This window comes from Macaca fascicularis, chromosome 11 (genome assembly GCF_037993035.2).
Source record: "Macaca fascicularis isolate 582-1 chromosome 11, T2T-MFA8v1.1".
NCBI lineage: Eukaryota > Metazoa > Chordata > Mammalia > Primates > Cercopithecidae > Macaca > Macaca fascicularis.
In genome coordinates this window covers 131,207,342-131,224,237 of record NC_088385.1, presented here as the reverse complement: position 1 = coordinate 131,224,237, position 16,896 = coordinate 131,207,342, and the positions used below count along the sequence as shown (strand labels likewise).

At 43.1% G+C, this 16,896-nt stretch overlaps 1 protein-coding gene across 1 annotated transcript in view; it reads right to left on the bottom strand.

The window, feature by feature from the left end:
• Positions 1-16,896, bottom strand: part of RFLNA (refilin A) — a 346,540-nt gene that overhangs the window by 245,728 nt on the left and 83,916 nt on the right. The window contains exon 4 of the mRNA XM_074008336.1: positions 689-1,363. The gene's annotated coding sequence lies outside the window, so the exon portion shown is untranslated. The remainder of the gene's footprint in view (positions 1-688; positions 1,364-16,896) is intronic.

Sequence of the window (16,896 nt, the reverse complement as noted above, 5' to 3'; positions counted from 1 at the left end):
TCCAGATCTTGTAGGATAGACAAATCGAAAGTGCCATTCTCTGGCCACTTGGAACTACTGTCGAGTTTGTACTGGGGCCATGCGGTGTTGCAGAAGAAAATAAAACCCTTAGATTTTAGGTCAGGCCAGAGTTGAAGAGGTTTTAAGTTCTTGAGAACACAGGCTAAGGGAGAAGGAGGAGGAATGGAGGGTGGAAGGTTGCCCACAGTGAAGGAGGTAAGTTTAAAAAGAAGGGTAGAGACACGGAGAAGGGAGTGGGGAGCAGCCCTGGGCTGCAATGTGGGTGAGCAGCCAAAGCAGGCGTCCCCGCAATTGACTTGCCACCAAGGGAATGTGGGTGAATGACCAAGGCAGGCGTCCCCGCGGAGATCAGGCACCAGTGGAGTGTGGGTGAATAATCAGGCAGGCGTCCCCGCAATGATTAAACACCAAGGGAAGGCTGCCTTCCCGAGTCCGTGACCGGCGCTGGAGTTTTGGGTCCACTCATTTTTGGTCCACAGTTTTGGGTCCACCATATCCTCACTCATTTTTGAGTGAGGATAAAATGTGCCTCCTTTGTCTCTACCAGAAAATGAAAGGAATTGAAATTAAGAGAACGAAGAGATTGAAGGGTGGCGCCAAGATTGAAAGGAGAAACAGGTTGAGGAATAATGAGAGAGGTTGAAGAGAGTAAAAAGAGGTCGCTTACCCGATTTAAAATCGGTGAGATGTTCCTTGGGCTGGTGGGTCTGAGGACCCGAGGTCGTAGGTAGATCTCTTCATGGAGTGAGGGTGAGGACAGGGGACTGGTCTCCCGAAGGAATCCTGCTGACCTGGGTCTTCAGCACCAAATGTCTCACGTGTCCGTGTGAAGACCACCAAACAGGCTTTGTGTGAGCAACAAGGCTGTTTATTTCACCTGGGTGCAGGCGAGCTGAGTCCGAAAAGAGAGTCAGCAAAGGGTGGTGGATTATCATTAGTTCTTACAGGTTTTGGGATAGGCGGTGGAGTTAGGAGCAATGTTTTGTGGGCAGGGGGTGGATCTCACAAAGTACATTCTCAAGGGTGGGGAGAATTACAAAGAACCTTCTTAAGGGTGGGGGAGATTACAAAGTACACGATCAGTTAGGGTGGGGCAGAAACAAATCACAATGGTGGAATGTCATCAGTTAAGGCCATTTTCACTTCTTTTGTGGATCTTCAGTTGCTTCCGGCCATCTGGATGTATACGTCCAGGTCACAGGGGACATGATGGCTTAGCTTGGGCTCAGAGGCCTGACACCTAGGAGCCAGGCATATCCAACATGGAGGCTTCCCTTTTCTTTGTCACCATGTGTGCAGTAAGGGAACAGGCAACACGGCACTGGCCAGGTAGAGAACACATCTGTATAAAAATAGATTAAGATGGGATAGCCAGCTTCTTTGCATGCTATGTAAATGGAACACTTGATCCAACCAATCTTTTGCATCCTATGTACATCAGACACCACCCCCTCAAGCTCATCTATAAAACCAACGGCATCTTGCCGGGAACCGGGAAACCTGTTCAGGACCCCTTCCTCTGCACGAGGGAGCTTTCCTCTTTCTTTTGCCTATTAAACTTCTGCTTTTAAATTCCCTCTTGCCAGTCTGCATCCTTGATATCCTTGGACAAGCCTTGGGTATGTACTTCAGACAATGGGGGTTGTTGTCAGGATTAAGTGAGATAATATATATAAAATGTCACAAGTAGTGTGAGTGAGCCCTCAACAAATGTTCACATTTACGTTTGGGATTATTACCATAATTATTATTGTCTTCATCACTGCTCTGATATTTATTGATTTATACATTTATATGTTTATATAATTATCGTGTATATGTTTACAATATGTCTACATATTATTTATATACATTAATATTTATATATGTTGAATATATTTATGCCAAAAAACATATTTCCGTTAGAATCTCGTTCACTGCAACAGCATTGCATATTATTTTATTTTCTTCTTTGCTGATTTGATGACCAAATATTTTAATTTGCATTTCTTTGAATCCAATTTAGGTTGACCTTTTAAAAGGTGTGTTTCATATTTTTCATGGTTTATGTTTGTTTTGTCAATTTTCTGTCCATATTCTTGGCCTACTTATGTATGGAGGTTGCTAGGTGGAGGGTGCTAAGTGAAAATGGTATATCAACTACATGCTTTTTACCAATGGCAGTGGTTCTCCTGGCCAGCCTGCCACCACTGGACTGTCCCTGTATGTAATCTCCCCAGTAAACCCTGTGTCTCCTTCGCTGTCTCCAGGTCAATTCTTCAGCATTTCTATCTCTTCCCAAACTCATACTGTCAGAGGCGTTCCAACCAGAGCAACTCCATCTTGAATAGGAACTGGGTAAAATATGGCTGAGACCTACAAGGCTCCATTCCCAGGAGGTTAGACATCATTAGTCACAGCATGAGAAAGGAGGTCAGCAGGACTGGAACCACAGAAACAGGTCATAAAGACCCTGCTGATAAAACAGGATGTGGTAAAGAAGCCAGCTGAAACCCACCAAAACCTAGATGGTGATGAAAGTGACCTCTGGTCATCCTCACTGCTCATTATATGGTAATTATAACGCAATGGCATGCTAAAAGACACTCCTACCAGCATCATGATAGTTTATAAATGCCACAGCAACATCAGGAAGTTACCCTATATAGTCTAAAAGGAGAGGAACCCTCAGTTCCAGGAATTGCCTGCCCCTTTCCCAGAGAACTCATAAATAATCCACCCCTTGTTTAGCATATAATAACAAAATAACCATAAAAATGGCCAGCCAGCGACCCTGGGTGCTGCTCTATCTATGGAGTAGCCATTCTTTTGTTTCTTTGCTTTTCCAATAAACTTGCTTTCACTTTATGGACTCGCCCTGAATTATTTCTTGCATGAGATCCAAGAACCCTCTCTTGGGGTCTGCATTGGGATCCCTTTCCAGTAACAGTACCTTCATTAAAATATTCCTGATGTGAGCACATCTGTTCTTTGCCAGGCAGAGTGGGAGGCCCTGGGGATAGAATGGAGACAGGGAGGGATAAACAGGCATTCAATTGCAACCTGTCTTGAGGTGTAGGTGCCATGAGGTTATTTGAAAGGGGGATCTTTCCAGTCTGGGGGATGGATGCAGGCTGCCCTGACAAGGTGATGCTGGGCTGAGAGACCTGAAGCAGGTAAAAGGTGACAGAGAGAGGCAGAAGAAGAGGTGTGAGCGAGAGAGAGCTCAAACCACAATCATAGAAACCAGACAGTTGCCACAAAATACATGAAAGTGCTTCCGAATTCTCAGGCAGCTAGGCCTTCTAAAGAAATGTACTAATGGCTGGGTGCGGTGGCTCATGCCTGTAATCCCAGCACTTTGGCAGGCCGAGGCAGGAGGATCACCTGAGTCAGGAGTTCGAGATTAGCCTGGCCAACATGGGGAAACCCTGTCTCTACTAAAAATACAAAAATTAGCTGGGTGTGGTGGCACACACCTGTAATCCCAGCTACTCAGGAGGCTGAGGCAGGAGAATTGCTTGAACCAGGGAGGTGGAGGTTGCTGTGAGCCGAGATCGCGCCATTGCACTCCAGCCTGGGTGACAGAGCCAGACTCCATCGCAAAAAAAAAAAAAAAAAAGAAAGAAAGAAAGAAAGAAAGGAATGAAGAAAAAGAAATATAATAATAATAATAACGGCTCGGCTCTTTCTGGAAGCTGTGTGTAATCCAATTAGTTCTCTCCAAGGAAAGACAAATGTACCAGGAGAGATTGGGCCGTAGCCTCACCAGCGACCGAACTCTGCTTCTTGTCTATTTCCTCTTCAATTGTTTCAGTCAACAGGACATTCCCTTGTGCTTCCAAAGTTCCCAGAAATGCGGCTTTTGACTTCTATGTTACACCTAACCACCTATTTTAGGATCAGCCCCAGTGGCTGGAAATCAGCTCACACTGGAACTTCTAGGAAAGATTTACTATTGGCTGGTAGGAAACACAAGGGCTTTCAACTTTCAGCCAAAATTTCCTCCTTTTCTAAATGCTCAAAACTGACTGTGAGGGTCAAGATTTTCTCCAAAATATGCAATGTTAATTCCATGTATCATATGGTTTCCAATAAATAATGTTGGAATGTTCCCCACTGTTAACTAGACCCTCAGATATTCAAGGGTCCTCTCCTGAAACCATTTCCAAGTCTGTTGGAATGTTTGAATTAACATAAGAAAATAATCCAAAGGCTTAACTCCCAACCAGAAATGCAAACAATATAATAGAAAAAGCTGGGCTTGGTGGCTCACGCCTGTAATCCCAGTACTTTGGGAGGCTGAGGCAGGTGGATCACGAGGTCAAGAGATTGAGACAATCTTGGCCAATATGGTGAAACTCCGTCTCTAGTAAACATACAAAACTTAGCTGAGCGTGGCAGTATGTGCCTGTAGTCCCAGCTACTCGGGAAGCTGAGGCAGGAGAATCGCTTGAACCTGGAAGGAAGAGGTTGCAGTGAGCCGAGATCCCACCACTGCACTCCAGCCTGGCAATAGAGTGAGACTACGTCTCAAAAAAAAAAAAGGAAAAAAAAAAAGAAAAAGAAAATAAATGGGAGGGCATTTCCCTAGGACAGTCTTTGTTACTGCACTAAAAGGAAAAGCAGATGAAGGGATGTCAGGTTGAGAGAATCTACCAGCACCTGATCCATCCTGTAGTTTTGAGCTATTCTCCATCCTCTACCTTTTGTACCTTACCCATTACCCTTTAAATTATTTGAGGGCAAAAGTCTTTGAGTTGTCCTCAGGATGGAGACCAAATCAAAGGCCCCTCTTCCACCACTTTGACAGGGAGAAATTAAGCTCTGGTCCCACAACTGGTAGCACAAAACCAGAATGTTTTAGGGTAATTGCCTCACATAGAGTAAAAGTTAATTAACTGATTAGTCAAATATGAGAAGGGCTTCCTGCTCCGTTTGTTCAGAATGCTCCCAGTTGCCATAGCACAATCAATAAGTCGAAAAGTATTTTTTCAGCTGGTTCTGTATTAAGTGCTCAGAGGCACAGCGAAAAAAAAAAAAAATCGCCTTGCCTGCCAAGAGCCCATAGTTTATTTGGTTTAAATGGTCTGAAATTGTCTCTTCAAAAAGTCAGTGTCATAGGGAGAAAAGGTGGAGGGATAAGATTAAAAGAAACAGAACCACCAAACACACTGAGATAAACTTCCTTGGTTCTTGGTTTGAAAAAAAGAGGTAAGAAATACATTTTGTGAACAATTGGAGAAAGTTGAATATTAGATGATATTAGGGAATTGTTGCAATTTTTATAACATGTTACGACGATTTTGTGATTCTGCAGGAGAAAGTCATTATTCACAGAAGATGCACACGAAACCGCCTTTGCAGAATTATGACTGAAACAGTGAAAGAGATCTGACTTAGCTGACTCCATCTTGCTTCTAATCTCCAAGCTGTCTTTGTTCATTCCTGGGCGTAGGCTGAACTAATGGTGGGAGAAACTTTGTAGTTCATAGTTTAAACAAAGATGGTAACAGCCTTTTTCCCAAAGCAGATCTCCTTCTTGCCTGGGGACTAGACTAACATTAGCCCCAGGATTAGACATTACAGTTTAGGAGTCATGCAGCTGGAGGCTACAAGATTCTGACCCTCCCTAAAGTGCTCCTAAGATTAGTGCTTGAGACATTTTGCAGACCCTGCACTTGATGGCTCAGCTGGCACCACCCAGATGCATAAACTGGCTCATCTGATCTTGTGGCCCCCACCCAGGAACTGACTCAGGGTAAGACAACTTTGACTCGCTATGATTTCATCTCTGACCAATCAGCACTCCTGGCTCACTGTGATTTCATCTCTGACCAATCAGCACTCCTGGCTCACTGGCTTCCCCCAACCCACCAAGTTATCCTTAAAAACTCTGCTCCCTGAATGTTCCGACAGAATGATTTGAGTAATAATAAAACTCAGGTCTCCCGCACAGCTGGCTCTGCATTAATTACTCTTTCTCTAATGCAATTCCCCTGTCTTGATGAATCAGCTCTGTCTAGGCAGTGGGCAAGGTGAATCCCTTGGGTGTTCACCTTGCTAAGGAAGTATTTAGGGGTGAAGACTCATGATGTCAGCAATTTGCTTTCAAATGATTGAGCAAATAATATATAAACACAGATACGTGAGGTGGGTGGATAGATAGATAGAGATAATAGGTCATAAAGCAAATAGGGCAAAATGTTAACAATTGCTAAATCCAGCTGGTAGATACATGGAGCTCACCTTTCTCTATGTTTAAAACTGTTCATAATATAAAGTGTTATCTATCAAACTGATTGTTTATATTAATTATGAGATATAATATTGCTAGCACGATACTCTCACTGGAGGATATGTCATCCAAGCTTTTTAAAAGTCTACCTGCTCAGATGGCTGGGAGCGGTGGTGCATGCCTGTAATATCAGCACTTTAGGAGGCTGAGGCAGGAGGATCATGAGTTCAGGAGTTCGAGACCAGCCTGACCAACATGGTGAAACCCCGTCTCTACTAAAAATACAAAAATTAGCCGGGCGTGGTGGCGCACGCCTGTAATCCCAGCTACTCAGGAGGCTGAGGCAGTAGAATCACTTGAATCTGGGAGGTGAAGGTTGCAGTGAGCCAAGATCGTGCCACTGCACTCCAGCCTAGGTGTCAGAGTGAGACTCTGTCTCAAAAAAAAAAAAATCTACCTATTCAGATTGGCATTGTGTGAGAAAACCATTCTTTCTTCTGGGGAAACAGGTCGTCTGTTATTAAAGATATATAATAACAACTACAATTAATGCGTTGCTATTTTCAAACTTTTTATATACAATATATCATCTAGATCAGGGGTTGGCAAGTTTTTCTATAAAGGTATATCTAGTAAATGGCTTTGTAGGCCAGTCTCTGTCACAAACATTCAACTCTGTCCTTGTGGTGTGGTTATGGCTATGCTCCAATAAAACTTTATTTGCAAAATAGGTGCCAGACTAGATTTAGTCCAAGGACTGTAATTTGCCAGCCCCTGATTTAAATCCTCTCAATTATGGGTAGGTACTATTTTCATCCCCAGTTCACAGATGAAGAAACCAAAGCTCTGCAAGGTTGGTACTTGTTCAGCCAGTTGAGTGATAAAATTGGCATTCAAGTCAAGTCCAGTGTTCCTTTTTTTTTTTTTGGTGGGGAGGCAGGAACGGAGTTTCGCTCTTGTCACCCAGGATGGAGTGCAATGGCATGATCTTGGCTCACCACGACCTCTGCCTCCCAGGTTCAAGTGATTCTCTTGCCTCAGCCTCCTGAGTAGCTGGGATTACAGGCATGCACCATCACGTCTGGCTAATTTTGTATTTTTAGTAGAGACGGGGTTTCTCCATGTTGGTCAGGCTGGTCTCAAACTCCCAACCTTGGGTGATCCGCCCACCTGGGCCTCCCAAAGTGCTGGAATTACAAGAGTGAGCCACTGCGCCCAGCCTCAAGCCAATGTTCTATTTCCACTATATCACATCTCAACAAACAAAACTGCCACACTGTCCCCCATTTTACACGTGCCATTTTACACGTCTACCAGCAATATATATTTGATCCAGTCTCTCTGCATCCTTACCAGCATTTGATGTTGCCACTATTTTCTATTTTAGCCATTCTGATAGGTGTGTGATAACATATCATTGTTATTTTATGTTTTCCTAATTGCTAATGATGTTGAATATCTTTTCATGTGCTTATTTGTCATCTTTAAACTTCTTCAATAAAATGTCTCTTCATGTCTTTTGCCCATGTTCTAGTCAAATTGTTTTCACTTTTACTACTGAGTTTTGAGAGTTCTTTTTTATATTCTAGATATGAGTTCTTTGTCACATATGTGGTTTACAAATATTTTCTCCCACTCTCCAGTTTGTCTTTTTATCCTCTTAAATTAAGGATATTTTGCAGGGCAAATTTTTTTCATTTTGATGAATCCCAATTTATCAATTTTTCACTTTATGATCATGTTTTTGGTGTCAGGTCAAAGAACTGTCTATCACTAGATCCTAAATATCTTTCTCCTGTTTCCTAAGAGTTTAAAAATTTTGTTTTACATTTAAGTGCACAATTCATTCTGAGTTAATTTTTGTAAAGGTGTGAGACATAGGTCAAGGCTCATATTTTTGTCCATGGATGAATAATAGCTCCGGCACCATTTTTACAAGGAGATAACTTTTTTCCATTGAATTTTTTTTGCACTTTGGACAAAACTAAGTTGGGTATATGTGTGTGGATCTATTTCTGGGTTGTCTAATTGGCCAATTGATCTATGTATTTGTCAATACTATACAGTCTTTATTACTGTAGCTGTACAATAAGTCTTGAAATTGGATAGATCTTCCTGGGAATTTTTTTTTTTTTTGAGATGGAGTCTTGCTCTGTTGCCCAGGCTGGACTGTAGTGGCATGATCTCAGCTCACTGCAACCTCCACCTCCCAGGTTCAAGCAATTCTCCTGCCTCAGTCTCCCAAGTAGCTGGGGTTACAGGTGCCTGCCACCACACCCAGCTAATTTTTGTATTTTTAGTACAGACAGGGTTTCACCATGTTGGCCAGGCTGGTCTCAAACTCCTGACCTTGTGATCCATCTGCCTCAGCCTCCCAAAGTGCTGGGATTACAGGTGTGAGCCACCACACCCGGCCCTTCTGGGATTTTGATGGGAATTGTGTTAAATCTGTATAGCAATGTGGGGAGACCTGACATTTTTATTATGTTGAATCTTCCAATCCATGAACATGGTATGCCTCTCCATTCTTCTTCCTGCTCACCAATCAACCTTCTGAAAACAAATTGGCTTCCTCTGTATGTCTGCCTTAAAGAAGATAATGCACTACTCACTCTGGCATGCATAATCCAGTAAATGTGTAAAACTGGCCATCCCAAAGTTAAAACACTGAGTAACAAGTTTTCAATTATTAGATTAACAAACCAAAAATAATACTGGTTCTCAGTGTTCGCATGGGTTTGGGGAGACAGGCACTCTTGTACACCGCTGGGTGGCAGGGTAAATTGGTACGATTTTTTCCAGAGTACAATTTGACAATATGTACGGAAAAAAAAAATCCTAGAATTTTGTGTACTCTTTGGCCCATCCTTCTACTTTTAGGAATCTACCTAGAAGATACCAATTTATAAGACTCCATCTTGCACCAGGCATGGTGGCTCATGCCTGTAATTCCAGCATTTTGGGAGGCCGAGGTGGGTGGATCACCTGAGGTCACGAGTTCAAGACCAGCCTGATCAACATAGTGAAACCTTGTCTCTACTAAATACAAAAAATTAGCCGGGTATGGTGGCACATGCCTGTAATCCCAGCTAAGGTAGAGAATCACTTGAACCCAGGAGGCAGAGGTTGCAGTGAGCCAAGATCTTGCCATTGCACTCTAGCCTGGGCAACACGAGGGAACTCTATCTCAGAAAAAAAAAAAAAAAAAAAAAAAGACTACATCTGCTAGGAGACTCATTCTTGCTCTCCTGATGGCCTTAAAGAAGCAAGCTGCCATATGTGAACTGCTGACAGGTAGCAAAGACAAAACTAAATGGAAGCTCTTAGTCCCACAGCCATAAGGAAATGAATTCTTCCAACAGCTGAGTGGACTTGGAAGAAGATTTTTCCCCAGTTGAGCCTCCAGATGAGAATACAGCCCAGTCAACACTTCGACTGCAGCCACATAAGCCCTGTGGATCTGGACTCCTGATCAGCAGAAATTGTGAGGTAATGTCTTGTTTTAAGCCACAAAGTTTGTGGTAGTTTGTTATACAATGATTAAACTAATATACTATGTTAAGCAACTAATGGAGTAGTGAAGAAAGATTTATACCAAAAAGCATCAATCAATATTTATAATTGCAAAAGTGAAAAATCAAAATGTCCCAAACCAGAAAATTTATTAAATTACAATATGTTACAATAAAAGAGTATATAGCCATTAAAAATAGCAGTGTATATTTGTTGATATAGAAGGACATTCATGATTTATTTTTAACTTGAAAAATAGGCTAAAAAATATTATGTAGGGTATCCTATCCTGTTTTCACTAATATATTTATATATTATATATTTGTTATTTGCATGTATGTTTATATGCATATATTTGTATAGGAAAAGGCTTGATATGGCTATGTATGTCTGCCTTAAAGAAGATAATACACTACTCATTATCACATGCATGATTCAACCAGAGTACTTTGTGATATGGCTGGCACCAAAGATATGTAGCAAGTGAGGCAGCCTAGTGTAGTGGTTAAGAGCTCAGCCTATGGAGACTGGAACACCTGGGTTCAAATCCTGGCCCAACAATTTGTAGGCTGTGAGACCTTGGTAAAGTTACCTAATCTTTCACATGTAGTGGAAAATAGGGATGGTAGTAGTACCCACTTGTTGGTGATGCCATGGGAATCTAATGGTTTGGTATTTGCAAAGTACTTAAAAATAGTACCTGGCTTATCAATAACACCTGCTTTTAATGTTTATCTCTGGGTAGTGGGGTTTCTTTTTATTTTACTCAACTTTTCCCCATGGTGCACCATTTATGCAATTTAAATCAGTTGGCATTTTGACTTTATGTATCAGTCTCATGAAAGTGCTAGAGATTGGGGATTGGGGAAAAGGTTACAGAGGCACAGAATTTAAACTTGATCTTGAAGGAGGAGAATTTAAACAAGAGGGCAAGGGATGCCACTCTTCCCAGCTAAGGGAGCAGCTTAAGCAAAGACACAGCAGAAAGAGGGCAGACTGTTTTGATGATATGCCCAGAGCAGCTCTTGTATTGAACAATGACCCATCATATACAATCAGAAAGCGACTGTCTTTTTGTCTCCCACTGTCCTTCTAAGTGCGCTCTGCAGGGACGATTCTCCTTCCCCTAGGTGAAGTATGTGGCAGATCCTTTACCTTTTCTCATCACTCTGAGGTAGAATGGTTCTTCAAGCCTTCTGAGTCCTAAAACCCAATTTCAATGCCATCATCAAAACATCCAGTTCATATAAAAATCAGAACTCCAAACTTGATTTAAAGTTGATTGTTCTCCCTGCCCTCAGTTCGGGCCCCATTTTTTCTCTCTTTCCCTTTCTAGGTGTTGTTCCCCTTTCCTATATTGATGTCTAACCCCTTTGGGAGGGAGAAAATGTAGTGGGACCCCCCAGATTGGGACATGGCTGGTGTCATGAGGGCCATCTGGCTTCTGGTTCTCTGGTCTTGGTCTGTTTAAAGCTGAGCCCTTCTCTCATGGGTAGCTTTGTAGGGTCTCACCCAGCAGCCCCTGTGGCAGGTTGATGCCTGGGCCAGGGTCTTTCTTGGCCCTGGGAATCCTGTGGCACCACCCACTTCTATTTACCAAAGGCTGTTCACCCTCTTGGTCAGGTGACCTCTAAAGTAGTACCTAAGACAACCTCATACTGGCTGCTGCCATGCCCATGGCCCACTACCTGGTCCAGGAGATAATATTCAAGCATGCTTTACCCCAGCAAACTCTTGGTGGACAGAACATCCAATACAAACATCTCTCCCTCCCCTTTCCCAAAACACAGCTTACCAGCCTCTCTCTCAGCCTTTAAGGAGCCAGATAACAGACCACTGTGTCCAATCTCAAGAAGACAAAGCTCTCTGAGGGGTCAAAATAAAGCTCCTCTCCCACTGGGGAGAAGAGACAGAAGGGACTCACAAAGAACTACATCTAGAGAACCCTCATCTTTTTTTTTTTTTTTTTTTTTTGAGATGGAGTCTGGCTCTGTCACCCAGGCTGGAGTGCAGTGGCACGATCTCAGCTCACTGCAACCTCTGCCTCCCAGGTTCAAGCAGTTCTCCTGCCTCAGCCTCCCGAGTAGCTGGGGCTGCAGGTGCATGCCGCCACGCCCAGCTAATTTTTTTTTGTATTTTGGTAGAGATGGGGTTTCGCCTTGTTACCCAGGCTGGTCGCGAACTCCTGAGCTCAGGCAATCCGCCTGAGCCTCCCAAAGTGCTGGGATTACAGGCATGAGCCACCGTGCCCAGCCCAAAGAACCCTTTTCCTTACTTGCAGTGCTGGACCTTTTTTATACCCCTGATGTGGCGGGGGGGTGGTTAGGACCCAAATACTCAAGTTGACAGGCACTTCTTAGGAATATTCTGCCCATGGGGCAGCCCCTCCTTTGGAATGTCCTGTCTGTTGTCTCGGTGCTTCTGCCCAAGCCTCTGTGAACACACCCTCTCCATCTGTACACTCCCGTGTGCCTGGCACTCACCTGTGGTAAAAGGTGAGGCTGGAAAGACAGGGCAGGCGGGACGAGAAAGTCCAGGAGGAGGAGGAAAAGGGGTTAGAAAGCCAGAGTGGGCATGCTAGGGCAGTGTGAAGTTTGGGCCTTTTAGGGAAAAGGCAAAGGCTGGGAAGAGCTGAGCATGGAGGGTGGCGGGGAGCCATGGAAGACAGATCTGGGCTTCCTTTGGACCCTGGTTCCCAGGTGCTTGGCACAGACCTCCCGATTTTGGAGGCTGCATGCAGGGCTGACTTATCCACCACGCATAGCAGGAACAGCGCCTAGGCCCAAAATACTTATAGGGCTGCAAGAAATGTTTTTCTTTCTTTTAAAATCAGAGCGAGGAACAAACCCTGAACTTTCGTTGAAGACAATGCTTGAATACACAATATTAATAGATTTGCCTTTATACCAATGTAGTTGTAAAATGTCATTCTTAAATTTTATTCTTATGGAGGAAGAGACCTTCAACGGCAAAAATGCCTAGTGCCTACCAAAGTCCGGATTGGCCCAACTAGCTTCTTGCCTTTCATTTCTGGTTGCTGAACACATGGCTACCCAGGCAATCTCAAGGTCTGACCTGGAATCCCCTGCTCTTTCAACTCCCGCATTTTTTCACTCTTACCCACGCTGCCCTGGCCCCAACTTCACTGCGGCGTTCAGTTCTTGGCCTCGATCTTGTTTGGCCAGTCAGCCTACTGGTCTCTTCTCAGCAGCCCTAACCTGGGACTCAATCCTTCTGCCCTTGCTACTGTTAGGTACCTGGCTACCGCTCCCTTTGATTACCCCCAACCCTGAGTCAGTCAAGCCTCCTCTTCCTCTGCTCCTAACCCTTATGGTTTCCTCTTGGTGGAGAGGTTCGCCATATTGTGCCGAAGATGCGGCCACAAATACAAGCCCAGGTGTCCATCCAGACCTCGCGTTGCCTGGCAACCTTCTCATCCTGCCTCACTTCACTTCTGGGGCTCCCACGACATTTTCCTCGTCTCCTGCAGGATTCTCACCTGTTCACTTGGAGGTTGGTCAGCCTGTTGCTTAAGTCATGGAGACTACCTTGCGAGACGGTCTCACATCAGCCTCTTCCCTGCTAACTTTCTCTGCATCTTCTCTCACCTTTTCCTCTTCCCCTACTGTCTAAAAACAACACTGTTTCCTCCTTCCTCCCACCCTCAGTTCAGACCCCATAGTTGCTTCCCTATTTCCCTTTCTAGGTGTTGCTCTCTTCTCCCATCTTGATGTCCTACCCCTTACAGAGGGGGAAAAGGTGACAGGAGACCAAAAGTTGTGACCACCACAGACAGTCCCCTTTCTCTTCTCATCATTCTAAGAACATCCTTGAATCGTCTGTCTCCGAAAATCACATGGCGAGCTAACAGTCCAGCTTAGAAACCCTCTGGCAAGAGAAGAACGTGGACGGATTGGTTGCTTCTGCAAGGGCAGTGGAGGCTCAGGAACTTGGGGGCAGAAGAGGGAAGGAGGCGAACTTTGCAGGATTTGCCGTATCACCTTTTGAACAGGACACCCATTCAAAGGGTAGCATTCCTCCCTCCTTGCCCTTCACTGCTAAGCAGCTCCCTGGGAGATATTTTCTTCAAAAATACCATTTTTTTCCTGTGCCATAAGCTGATCTATTCTTGAGAATCCCAGGTATTAGGCGTTTTGTGTGTTCCCAAATTTTTGACATTATAAGGCTGTCGTAACAACCACCTTTTACCAAAGTCTATGATCATGTCTCTGATGATTTCCTTAGAGGGAATAGCTGAAAGCGACCCACCAGATAGATTCCTAAAAGCAAATTACTAGATCAATGAGGTTTCTCATCTACAGTGCCAAACTCTCCCTCTAGAAGGTGGTTGCAAACTCAGATGTCCATAGCAATGCCAAGGAGTGCCTTTCCCCACACAGCCTTCCACCTTCGAATAGTTTTAATCTTTGCTACTTTAGTAAGTTAAAATATGTTGTCTCGTGGTGTTAATTCACATTTCTTTTATAATTGCTGAGGTTGAAAATTTGTTCAGCTTTCCATTTGCAATTAGTTAACCAATTATATAGTTCATCTTCAATAAATTGTCTATTCATAGTCTTTGCTCATTTTTCTTTTGGGAGTTTAGTCTTATTAGTACAAGTACTTTGTTCTCTTAAGGATATGACTGATTGATGTATTTTATAAGATATTTATTTTTCCCAGTTCTTCTTTGATTTTTCATTTTCTATGAGATTATATATATATATCATATATATATATAGTGGAAATTAAATTTTTTAAGTGGCCAATCTATTTATTTACTTTGAGGATTTTTTTCTATTGCTTTTACACCTGGAAAGAATTAATTTTCTTATCCAGGAACTACATAAACAACATCACATATATTTTTTCTTAATTTATCCATTATTTTACTTATGTATATATTTCCTTGATGCAACTAAAATTTATTTGGAATTTAGGATGAGACTCAACTGCTTTTTTCCTCCAAGAGTCAATTTTCCCCAAACTGTTTATTAACTATGTATTAACCAAGCTGCCCCTTCCACTCTTTAGGGGGTGCTTCCTTCATTGTAATTTCTTTTTTTGAGATGGAGCCTTGTTCTGTGGCCCAGGCTGGAGTCCAATGGCACGGTCTTGGCTCACTGCAACCTCTGCCTCCTGGGTTCAAGCAATTCTCCTGCCTCAGCCTCCCAAGTAGCTGGGATTACAGGCACATGCCACCAGGCCCAGTTAATTTTTGCATTTTTAGTACAGACAGGGTTTAACCATATTGGTCATGCTGGTCTCAAACTCCTGACCTCAAGTGATCTGCTCACCTCGGCCTCCCAAAGTGCTGAGATTACAGGCATAAGCCACCATGCCTGGCCCCTTTATTGCAATGAAACATACTATTTTAAGTCATCTGTTTTTGCGCTCTCTGTTCTGTCCCTTGATCTGCCTGAGTATTCTTGACTTAATGCCATTCTCTGTAACTATTATAGCTTTACAATATGTTTACTATCTAGTAGAGTAAGTCCCCCTCCATTGGTTTTCTTATACAAAATTCTCACCCTTGCCTATTTATTCTTCCTCATGAACTTCAGAATCATTTTGTCAAGTTTCTAAAACTCTAAGAAGTTAGTTCAACTGATTCTACCTCCACATCTTTTTTATACATCTATTTCTTTTTATTTCCACCATTTTTCTTCTAGGTCTTCCCATTGCTTTCCTGGTATATAATTGATTTTTCTCCTGGTGAACCTATCAGTGGGTTTACTCAGGGCACCCTGAGACCCCTGTTAAGAACATCAGCTGATACTTACAACACTAGATTCAACTTAACCCACAAATCAGTACTCTACATGCATCAACTGTAGCAAACTGTACTACTGTTCCAAAATGTCTGTCATCCCTCCCTGAGAGAGGATTATACTTTCTTTTTTGTTTTTTCTTGGAGACGGAGTCTCGCTCTGTCACCCAGGCTGGAGGTACAGTGGCACAGTCTCAGCTCACTGCAACCTTCAACTCCCAGGTTCAAGTGATTCTCCTGCCTCAGCCTCCCGAGTATCTGGGATTACAGGTGCCTGCCACCACACCTGGCTAATTTTTTGTATTTTAGTAGAGATGGGGTTTCACCTTGTTGCCCAGGCTCATCTTGAACTCCCAAGCTCAGGCAATGTGCCTGCGTTGGCCTCCCAAAGTGCTGGGATTACAGGCGTGAGCCACTGTGCCTGGCCAGAGGATTATACTTTTTTGTCCCATTGGTGAAAGCTTGGCCACATGACTTGTAGAATGTAGGAAATGGATATTGATGTGATATGTGCAATTTCTGAATACAAGTTGTAAGAGCCAGTTTGTGATTCATCATGTTCTTTTTTTTTCCTTTGCCATAATGATGGATAACCTTTAGATAGAGGCAGCTCTACCATCCTGGGTTCCAGAGTGGAGAGGACATGGAAAATAGCCATAGAGCAACCAAAATGAACATGCAGCACGAGCAGGAAAGGAACCTCTGTTGCTATAAGTTGGTAAAATATTGGCAATGTTTGTTACTGCAGCCAAACATAGCCCATCCTGACTGATACACTCAGGAAAATTGTAGAAGACAGTGTGGCAAATCCTCAAAGATATAAAGACAGAAATACCATTTGACCCAGGAATCCCATTACTGGGTATATACCCAAAAGAATATAAATCATCCTATTATAAAGACACATGCATGTGTATGTTCATTGTAGCACTATTCACAATAGCAAAGACATGGAACCAACCCAAATGCCCATCAATAGGCTGGATAAAGAAAATGTACATATACACCATGGAATACTATGCAGACATAAAAAGAATGAGATCATGTCTTTTGCACGGCCATGGATAGAGCTGGAGGCCATTATCCTTAGCAAACTAATGCAGGAAGAGAAAACCAAATACCACAAGTTCTCATTTATAACTGGGAGCTAAATGATGAGAACACATAGACACATAGAGGGGAACAACACACACTGGGGCCTATCAGACGGTATAGGGTAGGAGGAGGGAGAAGATCAGGAAAAATAACTAATGGTTACTAGGTTTAATACCTGGGTGATGAAATAATCTTTACAACAAGCCCTCATGACTTCTATCTATAAAACAAACCTGCACATGTACCCCTGAACTTTAAAAAAAATGAAAGAAAGAAAGGG